Here is an 11,322-nt window from a genome sequence, read left to right on the forward strand (position 1 = left end):
GGTCCCTCTCACGGCGTTCCCCCATCTGGCGGCTGCGTTCCCCCCTCTGGCGGCGGCGTTCCCCGGTCTGGTGGCCTCGCCCTCGCTCTGCGTCACCCTCGCGCTCCATCTTGTGCTTTTGTACTCAATGTCGGTGCTCTATGATTTCACTTTCTATAGAATGCAGACGGTCAGCGAGAAGGGCTCACCAAGCCTGTGGTGAAAAAAGATGGAAGAAATGAAGGTAAGAGTGTTTTTAGTTTGAGCTACATTGAGATTATCATTGACCCTCCTGAAGGTAAAAGATCTGTTTTTTTGTGCTGCGAGTCGATTATGGCTCATAGTGACCGTAGGCACAATAGCTCTGAATGCTGCCCTGTCCTGAGCCAATCTCACTGTCTCTGACACATCTGCTCCCATTACCCCAGTTACTGTGCCAATCCATCTCACCCAGGCTCTTCCTCTCCTGCACTGTCCCTCTACCTTCCAAGCTTGATGTTCTTCTTCAAAGACTTGGTCCCTCCTACCAATATGCCCTAAGTATGGAGATTCAAAATCCTTGCCTTCAAGGAGCAACTTCGTTTCGCTTTCTCCAGGATAGAGCTGTTAGTTCTCTTGACAGTCCATGGTAAGTTCAATACTCAACTCAAAGACATTGATTCTACTTCTGTCACCCCTCGTCATTGTCCAGCTCTCTGATGCATAAGAACTAATTGGAAAGACCATGATCTTCTGTTGTTGTTGTGTGCCGTCGAGTTGCCTGAAACTCATAGCGACCCTATGTACAACAGCCCTAAACTCTGTTCTATCCTGTGCCAATTGCACAGTCTCTGACACATTCATCCCGATTACCCTGGTCACTGTATCGATCCACCTCATAGAGGGCCTTCCCCTCCTGCGCCGTCCCTCCACTCTTCCAAGCATGATGTCCCTCTCCAAGGACTGGTCTCTCCTTGAAACATGTCAAAAGTATGTCAGACGAAGCCTCAGAATCCTTGCCTCCAAGTAGCAGCCCGGTTTAACCCTCTCTGGGATGAATCTGTTTGTTTTCTTAGCAGTCCATGGTACCCTCAATACTCTTCCCCAACTCCAAAGCTCAAAGGCATCAATTCTCCTTCTCTTCTCCCTAGTCATTGTCCAACTCTCTGATGCATAATGAGTGACTGCAAAGACCATGGCCTGTATCAGACACACCTTAGCCTCCAGACTGACATTGTTGCTCTTTATTACTTCAGAGAGGTCTCTAACCGCAGACTTTCCCATTGCAATATGTCTTTTAATTCCCTGGCTACTGGTGCCAAGACTGTGGAGCCAAGCAAATTAAAGCTGTGAACAATCTCAGTCTCTTCACCATCCATCCTGATGCTGCCAATTGGTCCAGTGGTGAGAATCTTTGTCTTCTTGACATTGAGCCTCAATCCATATTGGAGGCTGCAGTCCTTGACCCTCTGCAGCAAGCACTTCAGGTCCTCCTCAGTTTCAGCAAGCAGGGTTGTGTCATCTGCATAACACAAATTGTTGATAAGAAGAAAAAACAAATAGGAAGTCCAAGGCAAGGACAGTACCATGTAGTTGCCTCCTGATATCAGAGTGCCCACAGGCACAACTATGTCATCTTCCAACATACACTTTATGCAAAACATCTGCACAAACCTTAATTGACCTCTGTCATTGCCCATTGAGAAAATGCATCTGTCTTGGAACACAGGCTTCCTTGCTTAGAAGCACGGATATTGAGACTTGGCTTCATTTGCTTTGGGAATGTTGTCAGGAAGGGCCCGTTCCTGGTGAAGGACGTTATGCTTGGTACAGTAGAAAGGGAGTCAAAAAGAGGAAGATCCTCAGTGAAATCAGTCCACCAGTGGCTCTAACAATGTGCTTAAGCAGAGCAGATGTGAGGCTGGTGCAGCATCAGGCAGGATTTTGTTCGGTTGTGCATAGAAGGTTGATATAAGTCAGGGGTGACTCAGGGGCATCTAACAACAGCAGCAACACACAGATTTATCACATAATGGAAAAAGGAGGAGGGCGGAAGGAACAGATTAGTGAAATAAAGGAGGAACCCTGCAGAAACTGGCTGGCAAACACCACCGACCTAGTCTCCATGTGTCTTCGGTGTTTGTGAACATGTGTGTATGCACTCATGGATAGAAGTAGTCTTTGCAAGTGTGTCCATGATCCCCCAAGACTTTGAGGGGTTGTCAGTCAGGGGAAAACACAGAGAAGCCCAGTGTACACAGCCAGCTTTTATCTCAGAGTGTCTGCCAGGGCTAGTGGCCTTGGGCTTGGGCATTCAGGGCTTCACAGAATTCAGAGTGCTCTGTGAGTCAGGAGACACCCAGGAGAGGTAGCCATAAGGCTTTTGCTCATTGGTTATGTTTCCAAATGTGCACAGACATTTGATCCTCTGACTTGGATCAGGACGGCCTTTGCTGAGGTCCAGCTGTGAGAGGGCTGCCTTGGGAGCTGCTGGGAACTTTCCAGGACCTTAGCCCTGGCCCATCCAGGGCACAGAGGAGGATTTAACTGTACTGATCACCACACCCTCTTAGATTAGGCAGGGTCTGTCTTCTGCAGGGCTTTGCAGCGTCTCATGGTGGCCTGTCTTTGCAGCAGTGGGACCATCACTGAGGGGCTCGAAGCGCTCCAAGATGAAACGCGGCTTCTCCACCAAGATCCCATCTAGGAACGAGACCCTGGAGAACGTCCTGCAGGCGTCCTACTTGAACCCCAGCTTCTCCGACACATTGCTGCAGAAGGCACAGGGTGCCCCCCAGAAAAGACAGAAGCTGAGCCGCTCTGTGGCCAGCACCTTGCACAACACCAGCAGGAAGGAGGCGAGGACAGACCAGGTCGTCCAGGAGGCGAACCGTGACCAGGACCAACAGGCTGGCCAGACAAGCAGAGCCGCAGCCCCGAGGAGATTCCCAAAAGGACCTCAACATCCAGGACAGTAGCCACTAGCTCTCCAGGGGACCAGCAGGAGATGAGCTCTGTCCTGTCTGCTGGGCTGTCTTCAGAGTCTGAGGACCCCTAGGGGGCATCACTTGAGCCTAGGCCAGGTGCCCCAGGCGTGTCATCCCACCAGACGCGGTCAGCAATGTGCAGGACCCTGTCCCCAATGATAGAATGTGGATCTTACCTTTTTGTCAGTCTGGGGATCAAGTGGGATATCATTGCTGCTTCCATATTCAGTGCTCTGCCTCCTTGGACATTTTCATTACCTTTTTCTTTGGTGACCGTTAAGATTTAGACTCCGGAGACCTGCCAGCTCATCTTCCACCTGCTTTCCTATGGGGAAAAAAAAATTCAGAGTTTCTGTTGCTTAGTATCAGCACTAAAAATGGGAATTTCCTCCGCCCCCCCCCCCCCCGCCCTCCATCAAATTCATCATTTGCCTCCAAACTTTCTATACAGCTCCTTTTGCTTTCGGAGAGACTTTAGATGGTTCGAGTCTTCATTTTAATCTTCTAGATTTTTCTCTTTTGATCAAGAAATGTTCTTTAGCTTTCCACGCTATTTTGTTATCCCTCCCCCACTTGAAATATTTTATTTGATATTAATGCTTTCACAGAGACCTTAGGATTTTACAGAACTCTAAGAACACATTCCAGCTGAAAGTTTACCTTTCCATGACCTTGATCTATGCTATCTGTGAACCTGGTTTACTTTTTATTCTTTTGTTACCTACTGGATTGTAAATGAGACTGTTTTCCTTAGATGGCTTTTTGGCTTACCTGTTAAATGTATTCCTTTGTCTTTTTTATTTATATAAAAAATCTTTTTGCCACCATTGCAAGTGAAATATTCTCCCCATATCTGTGCTTTTTTTATTTCTTTATAGTCAGAACAGAGAAAAATCTGATGAATTTGTCAGATTTATTTCATCCTTAGATTTCTTGTTAAATTATCTCAGTAATTTTAGTAGTTTTTTTAAAAATTAGACTTTCTTAAGTTTTCTAAATGCTGAACTATATTGACTGTAATTTTTTTCTTCTATTTCAATAGTGATGTCTTTCATTGTTTCATTTAATTGTATTTTCTGAAATGACACCTAATAAAACAGCCACAAGCAAGCAATCTGACTCAGTTGCAATTAAAGTAGCTTTGTTTTCTGCTACTTGGGATAATATGACTCTTGGTTTTGGATAAATACCGTCTACTGAGATGCTGTCCGTTCCTTTTCTGCCCACTGTGCTCAGCACCTGCACTAGAAGGCTCTGCAGGGCTCTGGGTAGTCACCTCCCTCCCCGTCCACCTGCAGAAGGCTCCTCTCATTGATGCACTGACAGTGAGCTCCTGTGGGGAGAGGTGGCCTGGGGTTGACCAGCCTTGCCTTTCTGCTATCTCCTCACAATGTGTGGACTCTATTTGCTCTGGGCTTGCAGCCTGCTCTGTGGGGACAGCACTGAGGTGAAGGGGTGACCCCTTTTTTATGGCCTAGCACCTCCAGCCTTAGCTGTGGTTGTGGGTAACCCCTCCCTGAAGAGCTGGGGTCAGGGAATGTCAGGAAGCACACCTTTGAGAAGTAGACCTCATGCAGATGTGATGTGAGTGGTCCTGGAATGTGTTTCCTGAGTGGCTGTCCCAGGTCCACCTACTACCCCATGTGCATGTCCACCACTGGAGTTCATTTGAGGTGAGAGGGCTTCACTGGACAGGCTCCTGAGTCCTCAGTGGACTGAAGGAGGGGTGAGGGTCTCTGCTGGTACAGCCCCACCTCCGGTCCAGCAGACCCCTGAGGTCACACCCTGCCCCACCTCTTGTCCAGCAGACCCCTGAGGTCACACCCTGCCCTGCCTCCCCCCACCACTCCTCACAGGCCACATTTAGCTGTAGCTGAAGGTGGAGCTGATGGAAACTCCTCCATTAGCCGCAGAAGTCGGAGTGCAAGTCCCTGGGGAGCAGTGGCCCCAAAGGGCAGGGAAACGACTCACGTCTCTGCCCATCCCTCAGCTGGTGAGACTCCAGGCTCTGCTGGGGTCAGAGGAACTGCATAATGGCCACACCAGGTAGATGGTCAGGAACCAGCTCCTCCCTGATGAGCTGGCCCTCGCGGGGACAGACCTCCCATCCCAGTGTAACATTCACTCCTGGTGGCAGGAGTCTGGGGAGCAGCAGGCTGACCTTTCCTTCACCCTTCCCTCTGTGTCCACTCGGCCTGAGCCCCTGAGAATCCTGGCAGCCTCCCAGGGTATGGGCGCTGGCAGCTATAGACAGGGGCAGTGGACGACTCCTAGCCAAGTCCCACTCTGCCCTTTCAGTATGCCCAGCTGGGAACACAGGACATCTATGGCTCCCACCGCTGCCCCCACACCACAGCCCAGCACTGTCCAGACAATGCCCTAAAGCCCTGTTCCTGACACCCTAGGGTGACTGCAGGTAGTTCACCACAAGTTGACTTCAAGAACCACAGGAAGCTGGTGTCCAGCTGGGACAGGTCCACACCTTGCATGTAACTGAGAACCTCTGCTGTTACCATGTGAACACCCAATACCCTCATAGGAGTCTCCACCCACCATCCTGAGATGAATTAGGACCAGAGTCCAGAAGTTCAGAGGCTCAGGCCCACTGAGTGTCCTACAGTGGCCTCAGAGTGACAGTTCACAGTACTGACTGTCCTGCAGTGAACTCACAGATGACAGGAGACAGTGCTAACTGTCCTTCAGTGACCTCAGGGGTGACATGTGACAGTCGATTGTCCTGTACTGACCTCAGGGGTGACAGGTGACTGTGCTGACTGTCCTGTAGTGACTTCAGGGGTGAGAGGAGACAGTGCCAGGTGTCCTATAGTGACTTCAGGGGTGACAGGTGACAGTGTTGATTGTCCTGCAGTGACTTCAGGGGTGATAGTTGACAGTGCTGGGTGTCCTGTAGTGACTTCAGGGGTGACAGGAGACAATGTTGACTGTCCTGTAGTGAGTTCAGGGGTGACAGGTGATAGTGTTCATTGTCCTGTAGTGACGTCAGGGATGACAGGTGACAGTGTTGACTGTCCTGTAGTGACTTCTGGGGTGACGGTTGACAGTGCCGGGTGTCCTGTACTGACTTCAGGGGTGATAGTTGACAGTGTTGACTGTCCTGTAGTGACTTCAGGGGTGATAGTTGACAGTGTTGACTGCCCTATAGTGACATCAGGGGTGACAGTGTTGAGTGTCCTGTAGTGACGTCAGGGGTGACAGGTGACAGTGTTGACTGTCCTGTAGTGACTTCAGGGGTGATAGTTGACAGTGTTGACTGTCCTATAGTGACATCAGGGGTGACAGTGTTGAGTGTCCTGTAGTGACGTCAGGGGTGACAGGTGACAGTGTTGACTGTCCTGCAGTGACTTCAGGGGTGACAGTGTTGAGTGTCCTGTAGTGACATCAGGGGTGACAGGAGATAGTGCCGGGTGTCCTGTAGTGACTTCAGGGGTGAAAGGAGATAGTGCTGACTGTCCTGTAGTGACATCAGGGATGACAGCTGATGTTTACTGTTCTCCACAGTGACTGTGTGTCTGTGTTACTGTCCCTGTGAAGATTCACAGCCCTGGTGAAGTGGTCACTGTGTTGTCCCATCTTATACATGTAGAGACTGAGGCTGGAGAAGTTAAGAGGTTGGTTAGAAAACAGGACATTGTTTCCATATGGTTCTAGAAGGTTCTCCTCCTCACTGCAGAGCTGTGATCTCGGACAGACTCACCTGACAGCTCAGCCCCTGTGCCCCACAGTCCTCTCCTCTGTCCGCTGCCTGGGAGGATGAAGGGCTGTCTTCCCGGATTTCTGCAATGATCCCCTGTCTCCACCTGGAGGAGGTGAAGTGAAGCACAGTCTGCAGCCTGGCTGGGGCCCAGGCTATCTAGATGTCCTGGGTATCCAGAAGCCCTGGGGTGTGTAGAAGTCTGGGGGGGGTGGTCCCGGGGGGTCCAGCTGTGTTAGGGTGTGTAGATGTCCCATGGTGTCTGGTGTCCAGCTGTCCTGGGGTTCCCAGATGTCCCGGGGTGTCTGGGCAGCCCGAGAGTTGGTAGGTTCCTTGGTTTGTGAGGGCCTCTTGGGCAGGTTCTGAGCGGCCTGCATCTCTGGAATCACATGGAGCTTTTGACCCACAGGGCACTGGATGTCTGGAGCCCATCCTTCACTGGATCTGGAAGGTCAAAGGTCTTGTTAGGAACCCCTTCCTCCCAGACTTCATGGTGCTGCTGCCTACATCAGCCACATTTCCAAGGGGTCCTCCCCCGTGTCCACTGGGCTTGCACCCCCGGTGTGTGGTCAGAGAAGGGGATAAGGAGTCCTTCCCAGCAGCATGGGCTCTGCTGGGGGGCCCTAGTTCTACCTCTTCTCATGACACACCACTGACCGGGTTGCATACACACTCCCTTCCAGAGCCCCCTGCGGACTGGAGCCCCGGATGCTGCCCAGAGGCCATGGCCCTCACCACTCCCCTTGCTGCTGGGCAGCTGGAACAACTAGTGGGCCTGGATGCTGGCCTCAGTGGTTCCTGGGTGCAGACCCCAGGAAACTGGCCTTTCTCCCCTCTCTCAGGGAGTCTCTTGCTTGGACGGTGGCCACCAGGGCTCCTGGGTGCAGCCCCTCAGGAAGCAGGCCTTTCTTCTGTCTCTGGGAGTCCCCTGGGAGGTGCCCTGCATGTTGTCTCCATACTGACTGGGGCCACGCTGATTCTCAGCCAGACAGCTGAAGACATCAGTTACCAAGCACGGGTGACCCAGCGAGGACAGGATAGCAGTGTCCTGCTTCAGGAGCCCTGAGGGACGTCATGGAGGGAACATCCTGGCTTGACATCCTGCTCAGTTCACCCTGTGGTCCTCTGGCCCTCGGTGCAGAGGACAAGGAGGGCCCATCTGTGTCCACCCTGCAGAAGGAGCTGAGCAAACCTAAGTCTTGCTGCGGATGACCCTCAGTCATGTGTGTGCTGTGGGCTTTGGGGAGAGAAGACCGGCCTCGTTGGTGCTCATTGTTGAGATGGGTGTGACCCTCAGCACTAGGCCCTCCACGTGCCTCCTCGGATCTGAGCAGGTCCTGATAATGAGGTGGGAGGACTCGGAGCTTCCGCCAGTGGCCTTGTCCACACCAGTGATGACCTTGGCCATGTGCTGCCCAAAGGGCTCTATTTCTTCACAGCCCTTGCAATGATGGTATACCTGAAACCCCTACCCCCAATCCTCCTGTCTCCCATGACCCTCGATCCCTCCCTCTGCTTGATGCCCTCTCCTGAATCCGTAATCCCACTTAAACAGTAATCCAGACTCAGAGGTTCTTTTTAGTCCTCCGTCCCATAAAGATGGTGGGGGTAGCTGTGTGGTGGGTGACTCTCCACCTCCCCCAGGGGTGTCGTTTGCCTCAGGAGCCTCTAGGGACAAGGCCAGTGTGGACAGGGCATTTGTTGGGATGATTCTCATAGATCCACTCAGACAGAAAATCAGGTTCTGTTTCATTTGTGAGCTGAGGATGGATGGGGTGATGTGTGGGGTGGGGGATGGGGCAGAGGGTGGGAACAGAGGATAGGGACAGAGACACAGAGACAGAGCAGAGAGATGGACAGACAGACATGAAGAGAGAGAGAGAGAGAGAGATACACAGAGAAACAGAGCTAGAGATATGCAAAGAGATATGAGAGTGAGACAGAGAGAGAGACAGAGACAAAGTGAGACAGAGAGAGACAGATTCAGAGACAAAGAGAGAATGTGATCGGCTGGTAAAGAGAGAGAGACTAACACATAGAGAGATCATGACACTGAGGAAGCCAGAGACCCTCTCAAAGTCATTTCCAAAATGCTTAGTCAGCATAGGAACATTATTGTAAAAATAGGATAATTAGCAACACATGTATGGGTTCCTGAGAGAAGGAGTAGAATCAGAGAGGTGAGGCAGGCCAAGGGGAAATCACAGAGTCACACAGTCTGATGGCTGGACGCAGGGGGATAAAGGGAATGGGAAAGATCCAGCAGGGACCTGAAAAGGCAGGATAATGATGGGCATAATTCAATGGGGATTAATCTTACAAAACACGACATATGGAAATGATTGTACAAAACAATGTGAATGAAGGGAAAGTGTGAACACAGTAAAAACAAAACAAAGCACCTAGTCAGGCTTTCCCTCCAAATTTCCTCTCAGGGTGGGGGAGGGTCCATCTCTTTGGGGGTGTAACTTTCTAATAAATCTATCCTTACTATTTTACTTTCACAAAAACCCATCCCCAAACCCACCCAGTCATATAAGGACAAAAACTGCTTAAGACCAGTATGTGAAAACAAAATAAATGAGATATGTTGTTGTTGTTGTTGTTACGTGCCATCAAGTCGTAGACGACTCCTAGTGACCCTATGACGAAAGACCTGAACACCTGTATAACTTTCATCATTTCTCCAAGTTCATAGGGTTTACAGAGGCAAGATAATTCGGAAGTGGACACCACTCCTGTTTCCAAGCTTGTTTTAATCAGGGAGCTTCACCAAACACTGTCCACCATGGGTAACCATTATCACATTTGACACATCAGTGTCCCATGAAATATAAATGAGATATACATGTATAAATATTCAAAAGAGGGGGTGGAGAAAGGGGGCAGACGAGGGGGGAGGAGAAAGCATCATGGGGATTGTAGACATTGGGGATGGAGGGGGGCGTGTGATGGAATGGAAAGGTCCAATGAGGCCTTGGAAAGATGGGCTCAAAATGTGCACAGAACAACGATAATGATACAAAATGCAGATGAGTGAGGGTAGGAAACGCGAGGTATATGAATGAAGCAAAGTACACGGAGGAGTGTGTAAAACACCAAGTCTGTGTAAAAACACCAAAATGCCGGAAGGTGGGTGAGCCAGCACCATTAGGTGTTAGTAAACGCACAGCTCTGGCACTTGAGAAGACAAGGGGTGGTCATCGGGGAGGTCAGTGAGGAGGCCCGACTGTCTACTCCCCCCACAGAGAGACCCATACTCCCCATCATCTCTCTCCAGTCAGAACTGTGAACCACCTCAGCTCCTGGTTCCCCAAACACTCCACCACCTCCGTCTCCGTGGACCCCATGCAAGTCAGCCCTGCAGACGGACCTCCACGGGGTGGGGGACCAGCATGGCTCTGATGGGAACTGGTCTGCACACACCAGCCTCGGGTGTGTGTGTGTGTGTGTGTGTAAGTCCGAGTGTGTGTACACGTGCAAGCCCGTGTGTGTACATGTGTAAGCCCAAGTGTGTGTGCACATGTGTCTATACATGTGTAAGCCTGAGTGTGTATACATGTGTAAGCCTAAGTGTGTACATGTGTGTACATGTGTAAGCCCAAGTGTGTATGTGTGTGTACATGTGTAAGCCCATGTGTGTACGTTTGTGTATATATGTAAGCCCATGTGTGTGTACATGTGTGCACATGTGTAAGCCCATGTGTAAGCCCGAGTGTGTGTACATGTGCAAGCTTGAGTGTGTGTAAGCCCGAGTATGTGTGTGTGTACATGTGTAAGCCCGAGTGTGTGTATGTGTGTGTACATGTGTAAGCCCGAGTGTGTATGTGTTCGTGCACATGTGTAAGCTTGAGTGTGTGTATATGTGTGTGCACACATGTGTAAGCCTGTGTGTGTGCACATGTGTAAGCCCAAGTGTCTGTGTGTGTGTAAGCCCGTGTGTGTAGATGTGTAAGCCCGAGTGTGTGCACATGTGTGTATACATGTGTAAGCCCGAGTGTGTATACATGTGTAAGCCCGAGTATGTGTGTACATGTGTAAGCCTGAGTGTGTACATGTGTGTGTACATGTGTAAGCCCGAGTGTATGCATGTGTAAGCCCAAGTGTGTATGTGTCTGTACATGTGTAAGCCCATGTGTGTACGTGTGTGTACATGTGTAAGCCCATGCGTGTGTACATGTGTGTACATGTGTAAGCCCGAGTGTGTGTACATGTGCAAGCTTGAGTGTGTGTAAGCCTGAGTATGTGTGTGTGCACATGTGTAAGCCCGTGTGTGTGTGCGCGTGTACATGTGTAAGCCCAAGTGTGTATGTGTGTGTGCACATGTGCAAGCTTGAGTGTGTGTATATGTGTGTGCACACATGTGTAAGCCTGTGTGTGTGCACATGTGTAAGCCCGTGTGTGTGTGTGTGTGTGTGTGTGTGTGTGTGTGTGTGTGTAAGCCCTAGCGTTCCCTCATGGTGTTGGTGCCCTCTGCTGGTTCTTCCACACATTAGCGATTTCTGATTCATGGTCCTCATTCTGTGCAAGGGAGCTATTTACCACCGTGGTCGTGAGAGGAATGGGCTGGGCTGCCAACCCACAAACAGGTGGTTTGAATCGACCAGCTGGTCTTGAAAAGAAGATGGACAACCTCCCACCATGCACTATAGGGCCTTGGAGACT

At 50.5% G+C, this 11,322-nt stretch overlaps 1 pseudogene; it reads left to right on the plus strand.

The window, feature by feature from the left end:
- The first annotated feature begins 2,630 nt into the window (after positions 1-2,630).
- LOC102848974 overlaps positions 2,631-11,322 on the plus strand; it is a 92,914-nt pseudogene continuing 84,222 nt past the window's right edge.

Source organism: Elephantulus edwardii, unplaced genomic scaffold (assembly GCF_000299155.1).
Source record: "Elephantulus edwardii isolate Elephantulus edwardi_28Jun2011 unplaced genomic scaffold, EleEdw1.0 scaffold00125, whole genome shotgun sequence".
Classification (NCBI taxonomy): Eukaryota; Metazoa; Chordata; class Mammalia; order Macroscelidea; family Macroscelididae; genus Elephantulus; species Elephantulus edwardii.